The sequence below is a fragment of the Vigna umbellata genome, chromosome 10 (assembly GCF_029865625.1).
Source record: "Vigna umbellata cultivar VRB3 chromosome 10, Vumbellata_1.0, whole genome shotgun sequence".
NCBI classification, from domain to species: domain Eukaryota; kingdom Viridiplantae; phylum Streptophyta; class Magnoliopsida; order Fabales; family Fabaceae; genus Vigna; species Vigna umbellata.
This window is the reverse complement of record NC_142174.1, coordinates 18,201,509-18,216,792: the sequence shown is the minus strand read 5'-3', so window position 1 is coordinate 18,216,792 and position 15,284 is coordinate 18,201,509. Positions and strand designations below refer to the sequence as shown.

At 35.2% G+C, this 15,284-nt stretch overlaps 1 pseudogene; it reads right to left on the bottom strand.

The window, feature by feature from the left end:
- Positions 1 to 12,712: 12,712 nt before the first annotated feature.
- On the bottom strand, positions 12,713 to 13,587 carry LOC124847233 (RING-H2 finger protein ATL8 pseudogene; annotated as a pseudogene).
- Between the last annotated feature and the right edge of the window lie 1,697 nt (positions 13,588 to 15,284).

Here is a 15,284-nt window from a genome sequence, read left to right as displayed (position 1 = left end):
AGTTAGTGGAAAACAGGTGTCGACAGATGAGGGGACGTCCGTTTTGAAGTGTGAAGCAAAACTTGGATTTTCATAAAAACCTACCCCACTCTCTGCATGCACCCTCTTTTCAAAATTTCTGAAGAACCCCATTCTCTCCTCCTTCTCTCTACATCTTCTTCACCTTTTCTCTGAGAAAACACTTCCTGTCTCTCCTCCGATCACTATTCTGACACCGTAGGATCACTTCCGGTGTCCCAAGCTTTAGTTTGATCCGATTGGTTTCAAATACTGAACGGGTAAGTTTTTCTTGTCTTTAACCGTTCGTTATTGTAAATATGCGAACCAAGTTCTGGTTGCATGAGCCCTTAGTTTCATTCTGAACGAGCTTGGTCTGATGTTTTACTTTGGTTCGAAGAGTCGTTGAGCGTTGAGGGTAGAAAGGATCGTAGTTCGGCGAATTGAGTCTCAGTCCGAGGGACGTACGTTCACGCTCTCAGGTAAGGGAAGCTTATTTAATTTAATTTGTATGCTGTTGAAATGTTTGAACGTTCGTTTAGTTGATTGAATGATTTTGATGCATGATGACTGAGGTGATTGGATTGAATGAACGTTCGTTGAGTTACAAAAATTAAAGTGAAGTATGAGTATTGTGATATTTGACTATATGATATATGGTGGTTGCCCTATCTGATGTATGAAAAATAAGAAACTTATATGATATGGATTGTATGAAGTATGAAAGTTGATTACGATATAAATGTATAAAGTTATGAAACTATATGTTAAGAAATGAGTTTGAAAATACACAAGTCTGGTATGAAATTTCTCATATAAAAGTGTACGTTCGTTACTGAACGGTCATTGACCGTTCGGTTTTCTTGGTGAACCTAGTTGAAACAGGATTCTTTTATTTGGAGAGAATCCCAGTTGAGGACGAGCGTCCTCGTGTGGTAATACTATGCTTGAGCGTTCGGCCAAGCATAGTTGTGCCTGAGTCTACTGTGATAAACTCAATGTGTGTGTGTATATATATATATATATATATATATATATATATATATATATATACGTAATTGTATATTATTGTTTTTCGTAAACACCACTTCAATAACATCTTACTATAACTATCAAGCCTTTTGTTAGAAGTTATTAGTGCTCGGTCTTACACCTAGCGCTCGTACTGAGTAGTGCTCGGTCTTACACCAAGCGCTCGTACTTGTTTCTTGTATAATCTATCGTGATGAAAATAGCGTTCGTTTAACTTCAATAGAATTTTCTTCTCTACCGTGCTCGGTCATTTACTGGCATTCGAATTTCTTGATGTAAAATCAAATAAGTTAAATATTCATAAGCGTTCGGTTTTTTCATGAGAATTATTCTAAGTATTATTATTGGAATATCTTGAAGTGTCTGTATCGATTGGTTCCAGCCTAGAGTCGTAGCCTTTGGCGAGGTCTTTTCAGCGTTCGGTCAGAGTTATCAAGAGTCGGTTCATATAATTGACTCACTTTGAAATGAACGTTCGGTTCATTCGTTCCTTGCTATATCTATTACACTCGGTTCTCTCTCAAACCGACAGTAAACCTCTCGGTCTTATTCTAATATGGAACAGGAGACCTATCTGTCTCGTTTCAAGTGTTCGTCCTCGTTCTGAGTGAGGATTAACGTTCGGTATTTGATGTCTTTTATAAACTTTTGATCAAAGAGGAAATGGAAATGATTGATAATGAAAGATGAAGCTAAAATGATTAGTAATGAAAGACAAACTTGAGATGATTGATAATGAATGATGAAGAAAATATGAGATGAATGGAATGTTGTGAATTTGTACGAGCGTTCCAGGGAGGAACGACTCAGGATTGAGAATTGAGATTTGTAAAGTATGACTGTGGTTATGCTAGTGCTGGCAGTTCATCCTGATGTTTCGTGGGTACTCGTCCTCACGTAGAGGAGAGTAGGTCATGTGTGGGAACGGCAGGAGGTCCTAGTCCTTATGAGTACTTTGGACGGAACGGACTAACCTCGGGTGGCAGCTGATGAGAATTCCAGTTACTACATCACCAGGGTGCAATAACGCCTGTAGCTACACAGATTTCATACAGTCCGGACAGTCAGTCTAGTACTAGGCTTCGTATGATATGTATGATGAAATGTACTTTGTTTTGTTGGATTGTTTGGAATGTATGTTTATGCATGAATTAAATTACATAAGCTTACCCTGCGTTTCCTGCCGTGTCTCGTTTGTACGTCCGTCCTTGTCATTGCAATGATCATCCGTGTGGGTGTGAGCAGAAGGAGTCGAGCTGCTGGAAAAGGCGTTGGAAGAAGAAAATTTGGAAGAAATCGAAGTCAAGACCGGAGACTAGGACGTTCAGGCAATAGTCTAGTTATAGTAAGGTGGACGTCCGCTCACCTTTCCTTTTGTTTAAGTATGAACTATCGGTGTCGTTATTTTGTAAACCGGTCGGATAGTTTTGGGTAGTGAGGTACGACTTGAATTTGTAACTCTTTCTGTAAGGCCGTTCGGCCATGAGCGTACGCTCGTCTCTAGTGTAAGACTAATCTGGATTATTATTAATGTAATTATTCTATCATATGGTTTATTGCTGTATTTTTGGGATGTTACATTAGTGGTATCAGAGCAGTTTTGTTCTTTTAAGGACACTGTAGGTTATGAGTACACTGTAGGTTATGAGTACACTATGTTTTTGCTGTGTGCTTAACGCTCGTTTGATGAAGTTATTTTAAACTCTTTGAACGTAACTAACGATTGTTTTCTCTGCTTATCAGAGAGAACTAATGGCACCAAGACCACCTCCTCAACCTACCGAGCGTGATGCGTCTGACCACACCAGACTACTGGAATCAGTAATAGAGGCGCTTCAACAGCAGAACGCTGCTTTGGTGCAGCAGAACACGGTCGCTTTGCAGAATTTGGAGGCCGCACGGGCAAACTCTGAAGCTACCCGAAGACAGCTGATGGAGATCATAGAAATAACTAGGAATATTACCGGAGCTTCCACTTCCTCTGGGAATAATCGGATCGAGTGGAGTTTGGAGAGTTTTCCCCAACATCATCCAGCTATGTTCAATGAAAAGTGTCTCCCTGATGAGGTAGAGAGGGCTACATTATTAGAGAAGAACGTGAAAGAAGTGGAACAACACAAGAAGCAACACCAACAGGAAATAAAAGGACCCATATCTTCAAGGAACAATACTAATCCAAGGAGGACGCCTTACGCTCGTTCAGTGTTATCATCTACTTCTGGTGGGTCTCAGTCACAATCTTTGGTGACTGCCAGTCGATCTGGACAGCAAGGGATCCTAAAATGTTTTAATTGTGGAGGACCACACTACCGATCGTTGTGTCCTCAGTTGTTGGGAGTAAAGATCTGCATTCGTTGTAGGAGGAACAGACATCTAGAGCGCGAGTGTAATATGGGAGAACGAGCGGTCGTTCTACCATGAGCGTACGCTCGTCTCTAGTGTAAGACTAATCTGGATTATTATTAATGTAATTATTCTATCATATGGTTTATTGCTGTATTTTTGGGATGTTACAAGTGCATCTAACCTAATATTAACTATAAAATTCTCCATCAATTAATCATATTTCAGTAAAATAATCATTATGCTAATATAGTTGTCAAACAACAAAAGACACTGCATTAACATATATTCCAAGATTTGTTCTCCTAAAGCTTCATACATTAGAGAGAAAAAAACGTTTTTTATTCCATGAGCCCACCATTAGCTTTCCTACCATATGCACTTATTTTTCTTTCAACAATATTGGGTTATAAAACACCGTAAAGAACCTAAAGAAACATGGCAACAATAACACACAAAACCACACGAGCAGCATCTTACCGTTCATAACACCCATTCACAGAGAAAAAAAATATTAAACAAATGCATGAAAAGTTTTAACCTAATGGTTGCACCATATATATTTATATATTCAAAAGTATGAATGAACAAAATAAACAAATGAAGAAAATTTGATCTACCATTTTGTTTTATTTTTTTAGAACTTACAAGATTTAGCACCAATGCGTCACAGAAAATATAAGAGATTCAAAACTATACCAAAACATATAGATTTGTATACTATTTTTTTTTTAATAAAATAAAGTTGACATTTATAATTATCCATAAGAGTTTAAAAATTAGTTGAAATAATCACAAATATATGTCAACTGATTTATGCGAAATTATTTAGTTCAACGACAAAAATATGTTTAAAAATTATATATATATCTATATATTCACACATCAGATATTAGTAATTATCTCTTTTAAGGAATCCATAAAATAATAACCATTTATGTTATTAAAAATATAAATAAAAATTGTAAAAGAAATCTCTTATCAAGATGTTGTCTAGAGATGACATTAAGATTCACTGATCATTTTTAAAAAAACAACTAATACACGTGTAGCTATAAAAATTATATATTTCTAAAATATTATAACTAAAAATATTATTAAAGTCATGGATGAAAATTAACTATTTTTTATTTTTTATTTTTTTTAAAAAATAACTAATACATATGATAACAACTATAAAGTCATGCATAATAAATAACTACCTTTTAATTTTTATTTTAAATTAAATTTTAAAATTATTAAAATAACCTTGGATTTAAAGTATGTTTTTTTTAATGGGAATTTTTTTTAATTTAAAACTTGATATACTTTGTTAAAATATAACAACTAGAAAATGACTTACATAAATTAGCAAACCCTATATATGATAAAATATTACAAGTTAATTCCTACAACATATCTTTAGTAGATCTTTCATATATCTCATATTTTTCATAACTTTTAAAATTTCCAACATAAACTAATCAATATCATATTGTGCTAAAACTTGTAAGCACTAGTGCAAAAACAACATATAACGTACGTGTTTAACGTCCAACCACTGAATTCGACGTCAATTTGTTATATTGTGTAAATTTTGCGAAAATGTTTGACGTGAAGGTGAAAATGTATTTTCATATGACGTCGAATTCCCTAAAATTAGATGTCAAAAGTATATAAAACGTCGAATGCCCTAGCGTTAGACGTTAAAATGTTAGTGAATTGAATTGAATAAAATTTGAGCAGGACATTAAAAATTCATTGACTTTATCTTAGTGTGCGATACCCTCTTCTTTGCTCAAACTTTTCTGCAACAAAGTTGACGACCATCACATCTAATCTTTCTTTCCTTTGTTACAAATGCATATTAATTAACTATTTTTGGTATGATTTTTGTTTGTTTTGATCGATTATTTTCGTGTTCTTGTCCTTCATAGGCGCATTATGCTTTCTCTCTCATTGGTGGCAACACTTTATTCTGACGAACCCACCTTTTGAAGGTTAATTTTTGTTTTCGTTTTGAAGAACTTATTTGTTGAACATGTTTGTTGTTGTTGTTGTTTGATTGAACATGTTTGTTGTTGTTTGATTGAACCTGTTTGTTGATGTTGTTGTTTGATTGAACTTGTTTGTTGTTTGTTATTGTTGTTTGTTGTTTGTTGTTGATACTACACTAGACGTTCATAGTTTGTTCATGCTGTGTAAAATACCAAAACTGAAATTTGTTGTTTTGTTATTGTTGTTTGTTGTTGATACTTACACTAGACGTTCATAGTTTGTTCATGCTGTGTAAAATACCAAAAACTGAAATTTGTTGTTTTTTCTGCTTTTCAAGTCTCGTAGAATTGTAAAAAATGATCACAATTAATTAAAAAAAAAACAAAAAGCAATTTATTGACAAAATTCGATGTTAATTTGTTTGACGTCGAATTGTTCTATGTTCGACGTCAATTTAACGTCTCCAGATATGACGTCAACCTCCAATTCGACGTGAAAGGTCAAAAAACACTAACGTTATACAATGTTTTTGTATTAGTAAAGGTTAACGACAATTAGACAAACAAAGTGAGTCACTCTTTGTAGAACATTAAAAAACTTGAAATAGAAAAAAAAAGGTGATACTTAACTCATGAGAAGAAAACATCCCAATATTTTATTGCTCATAACCACCAAACCAAACGTAGTATTGCACATAGTTAATTTATATGTTTACGAAAAATAGGACAAGAAAAATAGGACAAAGTGAGAAACACATTCGATCTAATCTGGTTCTTATTGACACGAAAGTTGGTTAACTCATGTTTAACCTAGTTAGGGTCTTGACTTTTGTAAATTGAAGTGGTCTAAATTTCTAACAAAGTTAATCTTTAAGAAGATAACAGGAAAGAACAATTTGTAGGAGCAGGGAAGTACTCAGGTATAGTTACCTTATTCATTGTCCATACATATGGTTAGAAGTGTAGAGCCACTATTCCAAGGATCCACAATTTTAACTATGAGTCATGTTAGACACTTAAAAGGGATAAAGTAGTTTGAAAATTTTGACGCATTTTTAGGTCGCCGTTGGAGAAAATATAGGTAGTAATTGCTTTTACCAATACAATAGAAACCAACAAGTTTCCTATAAAGATGTCACCTTCTCCTAAGTCACCTTCATGTACCAAGCTAAAGCTTTCAAAGGTAGAAAAGAAATGAAAACAAAAGTAGAAAAAATGGACCTTTGTGCTTTCAAATCTGGAGGATTGAGGGGGAGATTGAGTTGGGTATGCTTTTCCCAAGTTTCGTTAACTTTGAGCATTTGTGGTGAGGTGTGAATGGGCAAGAAGAAGAGAGGAGAGGATAACCTAGGAAGAAAAGCAGTGTGTGGGGCCCAGTAAGGAGTCACACATGGCCCACCAAAATAAAAATTGAAAAAAAGAGAGAGTGGAAGATGGCATCAATAGAGTGTTATAGTCCCTCTCATTAGAAGATGCGAATTGGGAAATATGCGAAGAGGACCATCTCACTTTATTTTATTTGAAGGCCATAACTAAAATAAAATAACACCTTTATGTCACCCTTTTGTCTTATCTTCCCTTTACATGTATGTATATTTATTTTGCCGCCATCCATGAAAGAAAGTGTGATTTGTTGTTCCTTTTGGTGTTAAAAATGGAGATCCGAGAGATAGTGGAAATGAAGGAAGGTTGATGTGGAAGTACAACCTCACCACTTGTTTCTTTCTTCAAACCAAACACCAAAATCATTAATACGATTGATTTTCCTATGTCACCGATTATGGGCATAAATGCTATGGCTCTTTGATTTCTTACTAGGTAATGCTCACTGGCCAACAAAAAAGGGAAAAGTGTATTAGGGTTTTCATGTGTAATAAAAGAAAGGAAAGAGAGACACTCTTGCATCTATTCAGAAGCAGATTTATTAGGAAGACACGATACCAAATAAGATATGGATTAATTACGATGATTAACATTACTTTCTATAAAAAATCTGAAGACAATGAGTTAATAAATTTTTAACCTTACATTATATTATCATTCTATTTTTTTTCAATGTGAAATATACACCTACATTTTAAATCCTAACATACATATACATGGAGTCAAAGAATAGAATATAAGAAATAGAGAAGAGAAGAGAAAATGGTGTTATCAGATACGAGCTTTCCTTTTCGTAACTTGTTTCTCAACTTCTTCACTCACCAATTCTAATTACTCTTCAGACGTGACTCATTTAAATGCTATATTCACGTCACTTTTCAACACCCAAAATATCATCTATTCTTTCATCACACTTACCTTCAGATCACAGCATAACACATCCTTTTCACCCAAAAAAAAACAAGTTTTATGACTAATTTATGTGGTTATTAGTACACAAAAGTTATAATTAACTAAAAGTGTAGCAAAGATATAACTTATAATTTATCATCAACTTTATTGATCTTTTTACTGTACCATACTCGGTTTTAATAAACAATAGGAAAGTTCATTCAGCAAATAGAATTAGTTTATATTAGAATTGTTATTTCTAAATGTTTTCAAACTTTTCTATTTAATGGGCAGGTTAATTTATTATATCACTTTTGAATTAAACGTCTCAGCAAGTTAATTTTTGAAAGTAATGTATATTAATAATCATTTTTAACTACAGAAATTACAAGAATTCACACCATTAAAATAAAACTTGTAAGTATTGGTTAGATCATTTTGGCGCAAGTATTACATATGTGTATCTATTCCTTGTAGGTCTTACATAGAGGTTCATTTTTTGGTGATTTTTGTTCAAAGTGAACAAATTTTCGTCCAAACTAAATTAAAAAAGGGTCACGCTTTGTAGAGTTGTTTATTTAATTAAATGAGTTGTTACACGAATGCATGTGTTAATTTTCTGAGTTTTTGTATAGAGGATACAATTTAAAATGGTTTATTGATAAAAAAAATATTAATAATACATGACATATATAGTTTTTTTTTTATGAAAACATAACACACTTATTTCATTTGAATTACTAGAAATATAATTTAAATTCATAATTAAAATAGGCTACTCTTATTTCAAAATTTAAACCCAAATTGATATAGAATAAAATTGGATTAGTAGATAAAATGGAATTTGCATATCTTTTGTTAACATGATAATGAAAGAACATATACCCATCAAACGTACTAAGTTTTAGTTGATTGTTAATCACACATGAGTATGTACGCACACCTACTTCAATTATAAATAATTTATACGATCTTTTTATTTCACTACTGTAATTATTTTGCAAACTAGAGTATAATATAATAAAGTTAATTAAAAAAAACAAGCTTTTATCTCTAAATTTAAATTGAAGTATTAATCGTCCTCACTCACTACTAAATAAGCAAAACATAACGACATAAAAATCGTATTAAAACGTAGCACCCTTAAAATCCATATCTTAGCGTTGAAATTATAATGCTAATATTACATATATTTTTTTATTAATTTTAATAAAATATAACTTTATTAGTAGTAAAAACAGTATGTGAAATCCTGAAAATGACATGTGGAAAGGAGTGACAGATGTAAGAACTGAGAAATTATCAAGGTTTGAAGTGTGTAGGTGTGTGAGAATAATGAGACCGAATATTTTTGTAATAAAATAATATTACTATATGATGAAAGATGTAAATACTGATCCCATTTTCTGATACCACTCTTTCTCTGAGAAACTTCTTCTCTCTTCTTTTATACTCCATCTCTCTACAATTTTCTTCATTCTCTCTATACAAATTCTCACCTTATTCTTCACCCGATCAACAATCAGGCCGTGCCTAAGCTTTTCTGGTGACAAAAGCCTCTCTTTTCATCCATCAAGTTACTGTTTTGGAATTGGTAAGTTAAATTCCTTTGTCCTTTGAAGTTCTACATTTCCTGTTACATGCAAGCACTATAACTTGCATGTGTCCATCAACTACTCTTTTGGGTCTAATTCTTAGTTCTGGGGTGGGTGAATGTTGTTTTCTCAACCATCCAAAGATTTGTAGGCGGTGATTGTGCATGTGGGATAGCCATTTCAGTGAGAGGTCTTCCTTCGATCCGGTTAAGAGGTAAGGGAAGCTAGTAATTTAATTACGTTTTCTGTATTGGAATTGGTTGTTTGAATGTATGCATGTATGATTGAATGATTTTGTTGCTGATTTGTGTGTATGATCGAGATCTGTGAACCGTTTGGTTTCTGCTGATATAATGTTTGGTATGTTCTTGGTTGGAGAAAGTGAATGAGTGAAATTAAGAAGTTGAAGCTAAAAATAAAATTAGGTAATGAATTGTGTCTACGCATGTTTAGTTAGACTTGTTAGAGCCTTTAAGTTCTTCTGTAGGGTATGAAAAGTGAGAAATCTGACTTTGGGTCCTTAGGTTCTTATTTTGTGTAAATTGAGGTGAAATCTGTCATGAAACTCTTTAGTTTGGTGTTTTTGAAGTTTAAGTATATCTGCTTAGGTGTGAATTGATATATGATTAAAGTTTTGAGGATTTGAAGTTAGCCAAAGTGTTTAGAAATAGTCATGTTGGGTGTTGTTCATAATTCTGCAGAAGTTCTGCAGAATGCTGAAATGGTTAGTGTTGACTGTTCAGCCTTGTTCTGCTCTCGGTCATAACTAGGTCAGTCTCTTTAGAGACTTTCCAGTTCATGACTGTTTGGGTTCTTAAAGAGTGTTCGGTCGTAGACTGGTACTCGGTTTCTTAAAGAGTGCTCGGTTTGTACTGACACTCGAACTTCTGAAGAGTGCTCGGTCTATACTGACACTCGGTATCTCGAAGAGTGTTCGGTTGGTACTGACACTCGGCTTCTTGAAGAGTGTTCGGTTTGTACCAGCACTCGGTCTTAATAGTGCTCGGTCTTGTACTAGCAATCAGTCTGTAAGTGTGTTCAATTTAAATTCTATAGTGTACGGCATAAGCCGATAGTGTTCGACCTAGACCAATAGTGATCGATCTAAGACAATAGTATTCGTTCTAAATCATAAGGGTTCGGTCTAAGATTTAAGTGCTCGAGTTTTGGCTTTAGTATTTGGTTGTTTAGTATTCGACCCTAAATTCGTGTTCGGCTTATGCTTGAGTCTTGCTCTTTAAATGACCGTTCGATCATGATCATATGGGTAGTGATTTTTCCGTCCGGTCTTGTTCATAAAGATTTGTGGATCTTTTTGTTCGGTCGTTCTCAAGGGTGGTGTTGTTTTACTATTCGATTTGTATTATATTGAAATGAAGAAGTATGATGGCATTACAATATGATGTGATTTGTATTATATGGATATGAAGAAGTATGATGGCATTACAATATGATGTGATTGTATTATATGGATATGAGCGAGTGTTCCAAGGAGGAATATCTCAGAAATGGTTATGGAATTGTAAAGTATGAATATGGTCAGACTAAACTGTCATTCATCCTGACATTCTAATGGTCACCGAGTCTCAAGTAGAGAATGGTGGCGCATGTGGTGAGAATAGCAGGAGGCTTGGTTGCGTATAGCTTGGGGTTCCAGCTATCAGACTAAAGGCTTGGTTTTCCAACTACAGTGAGGGATGAAGGGCTAACCTCGTGTGGCGGCTTGGGTTTCCAGCTATGGTAATTCTGATGGCTTTCCAGATTACCTTTCCACGAGTGCAAGAATGTCGTAGCTACATAATTCATACAGTTCGGACAGTCAGAGTGAAAAGTGGTCGGGTATAAGATGCTTATATGAGTTCGGTAGATGTATGATTGTTTATATGTTGGTATGAATTGTATGCTTACATAGTTAATTAAATTACACTAGCTTACATTTATTTTCATGTCTTGTCATGTTGTCTGTTCGGTCGTCTTTGTCCTTGCAATGATCACCCTTTTGGGTGTGAGCAGAGTGTAAATAAGATATTCTGGAGCAGGCGCTGGCAGGAGATGAGGGTTTTCACTAAGAGTAAGTCCGTTCGGTCTTGTACTTGTTTTTACTTTTAGTATAAGACCGTTCAGTGTAATATACTGTTTGTATGACCGTTCGGTTGATACACTTCTTGTATGACTGCTCTTATTATTTGTATTAGTATAGGTTTATGTAAATTTTTTAATTTATAATTATTTTAAGATAACGCTAAATTAACTTTATTTTATATAACTGTTTTATTGTAAATATAAGAACTCTTAAGAATAGTTTACATTTATATTTTTAGTTAGGATGTTACACAAAAAGTCTTAAGTTTAAATTTTACTGTTTTTATTGTATATTAAAAACGTATTACTATTGTTATTGTGTAGTTGATAAGACATCTACAGTATTTGTACCTTCAACTTTGTTTCGTCAAAACGACAAAATCAATGCTCTGCCTTACCTTGCGCACCATTGCAACTCGAAGATTCTGGACATTGTCAAAATGAACACCATCATGTCATCAATGGAACAATTTAATTCATTTTCATGGTACACCAATTAATTATAAATGGGTAAACTTTTGTAACAAAAAGTTCATCTCACTTTTTCAACTCTAGAAAGAGAAGAAAACTTACACATGGGTAATATCTGTAACTAGTACGAACGATAATTCTTCCTAATGAATAAACATCCCTAGGAAGATAGAATTAGATAAATTGATACCCATTTGGTAAAAATATCTTCATCTAACTCTGAAAAATATCACTCAATTAATGCGTGAACAGTGAATGTTCATAAAATCTAATTTGATTCCTTTAGTAAAAATATCTAAATTCAACTGTAGAAAAAAGATCTTCTTGTTGTCCAAAATTGATAAATGCTCTTACTAATGACAATTACAACATTAAATTCTTAGATAAGATAATAATCCTTCCTAAAAGGAATAAAATAACACTAATAGTAAGTTTTGGACAAAATATTTAATTTAACCAACTTTTTCCTACTAAACTTATCCTTGTCAGAAAAAAGTAACACTCACTGATAAATAAAAAAGGGCGAAAAAAAAAACACTCAACGAGGAAAACCATCTTTTTCCCTACACATTTTTTAAACTTTGTTCTCTGAAATTATTAAAAAGACTGAACTCCAATCATTTCCATATTAAAAATATCAGGGTTTCACTTTTCATTCTTACACAATCTTGCATTTCTGTCTTATAATATAGTTTAAAATGGGTATTAAAAAAACAGTATTTTTATGCCATCACATTATAAAAACAAAATGACTGTAATTTTAGACACCAACACAGAATCTAAGTTCCACCTAAGAGTGATGCAATGTTAATTTTTAGAAAACACTGTTTCCCTTTCACACTTTGAACTTTTTCCATCTGGTTAATTACATCGTGTCTCACATGATTATCTTACGCCAGCCAATCTAATATGTGCAAGATACACAAGAAGAAGAGAGAAAAATTGCCAGAATTCCGATCTCTTTGATCCACTAACTTTGAAGGGATTAAAAGGTACAAAAGTAAAAAGAAAAACTAATAAATACAGAAATTATGTTCACGGCAAGAACCCACTGTCAGAGTGGTGGCTATGGTGATGATTCGCGTGATTACCACTTCCACCGCCATCACCGTTGTTATTACTGCAATTACTTATCGAAGCAGCATTGCTGTCTTCTCTGGACTTTAATTCGGGCTCGCTGGCGCCGCTTCTTGAGGCGGTGGCCGGAAAGCGGCCGCACTTCTGACACCTGGCGACGGCGAGGACCTGGCGGCAGGAAGGGCAGGAGGAGTGAGACCCCAGCCACCTGTCGATGCAGGACACGTGGAAGCCGTGGCCGCACTGCGGAAGAACACGAATCTCGTCGCCGGGGGCGAAATCACCGAGGCAAATCGCGCATTCCGTCGTCGCCACCCACTTGCTCGGGTTGCTGTCCACGTACGCGAACCTCGGCAGCGACTGCAGCACCTTCTTCTTCAACCCCTTGTTCACCACCGCTTGCCGCGGCGAGTTTCCTCCACCCGGCCCTCGCCGTAGCCACGCGCACCGCGCCACGGCTACCAGTCCCACCACGCAGATTAAAGCGCACAGGAGAGCCGCCAGAATCACCACGAAATCGGACTCCAGGGCCACCGCCTCCGGCGGCGGAGCCGCCGCTGCAACAGCCGTGGCGTTGTCGGCAGATTTGAGAATTCTGAGCATGCGCGTCATTTGGGTTAAGAAAAAAGGTTTTGAATTGAAAGAATAAGAGTGAGAGAGAAAAAGAAGAGAAAGAGAGAGTGAAGTTTTGGGTTTTGGGTTTGGTGAGGAATTGGGAGGGTTAAATAATTGAGGTAGGTATTAATAGGTTGCATTGATGGAGGGTTTGGGGTTGATAGTGGAAAATATTGGGGTTAGTGCGGTTGAGGATAAGGGATTAAGGGTTGCAAGAAGACTTGAGTCAAGATCATGACTAGAAAGAAGGAAGATAGAAAGAGAAAGATGAAGCGAAGGACTTCTTTCTTTGTTTGGTAGGTACAACAATGTGGCCCCTTCTGCAAGTGGCCCAGGAGCTAAGGGACAAAACTCCACATAACTTAACCCTTCCCCAATGCTTCTTCCCTTATCCCTTAAGCCCTATGTTTTCAAAAACAATATTACTTCTTTTCCCTTTTTATCTCATCTGATTATCACTGTAATTGTACTGTGGCAGATCACTGCGAGTCCCCGCATCGAACCACGTGACTACAAGTAAAACCATTTAGTGGTATTTAATATTTGAATTGAAGAATAAAGTAAGATATTATTTATGATAAAAAGGGAGAAAGTTAATTTTAAAGGGATGGAGGAAATATATTCGAATCTGGAGCTGGGGCATTTAAAATTGGTGCAGCCCAATTAAGGAAGAGAGAGATTAATTTTTAGCCAATTGCGGCAAAAGGTTTAAAAGGTGGGAGTTTGCAGCTGTATCTTGGCATCCTGATTGTGTGATCAACTTGTGGGCGTTCAAAACCACAAGTTTACCTTAGTTTAGAGTTCTTAAAAAGAGTGCCGATAATGTAAAATAAGCAATAGTTGTACGTAGCAAGTGGCCCTTTCTCACTCTCTTTTCGTGTTTCTTGGAACAAAACATAAACTACTCAGTACACAACACAACACAACACTCTTCTTTCTGCCCACTTGACACTGCACGTTTACGCTGCAGGTACACACTCAACAAAACCTATTTTTACGTATCTATTCCTTATTCCTCAAGCTTTCTGTCCCTTGTAGTTTCCTCACTCTGTTTCATTATTATTTCATGAATTTACTCCTAAAACCAAATCCAATAATAAAAAATTTATAGGTTTTTGTGATTTGTTTTATGTATCTGAAATATGTGTACATGTTAACATCAGAAGAAGATCACAGATTCTGAATACAGGTGGAAAGTATTGCGCTTTAGAGAAAGTTGATGTAAATGTGACCTGAAATACAGGGTGTTGTTTTAACGAGTAGAGAGATGTCTAATCCCAACACTAATCCACCCCTTCTCTTCAGCCAAATTCGGTTTCTCATGCAAGGAATTTTTTTTGCCCCTTTTTGCTGGGAGAGAAAGAAAGACACTTTAAAAGAGGGTGGAATTGATTGGACATAAAAAAATGTCCCCGTAATGGGTTGTGTATGTTTGGCAAAAATTATAAACCTATGGGTATATGGTAACTTAACATAATGTAACATGAAGTTGGAGCCCTGACAAGAAAGAAAGTGGGAAGGAGGTGAGAATTTGAAGCAGTGCGTCTTTTGAAGGGTTTGTTTTTTTAGTAGGCTTTTGTTTTTTGGTACTTTGGTTATGGCACTAAGACTCGTTAAACATGTGCAAGTGTCTGCGAGGGTGGGGAGGGTGGGGGCAAGGTCGGAACAACCTTTTACTTCTTCACAACATTTGTTGCAGAATAATAATAATAATTATTTGAATAGTTAATGATGTTGCAACTCCAAATCAATGATTGACAGGGAGTGAAGCAACGTGAGTCCCATTATTTGTTTCTGAATTGGGCAGTGGATGCGTGACAGT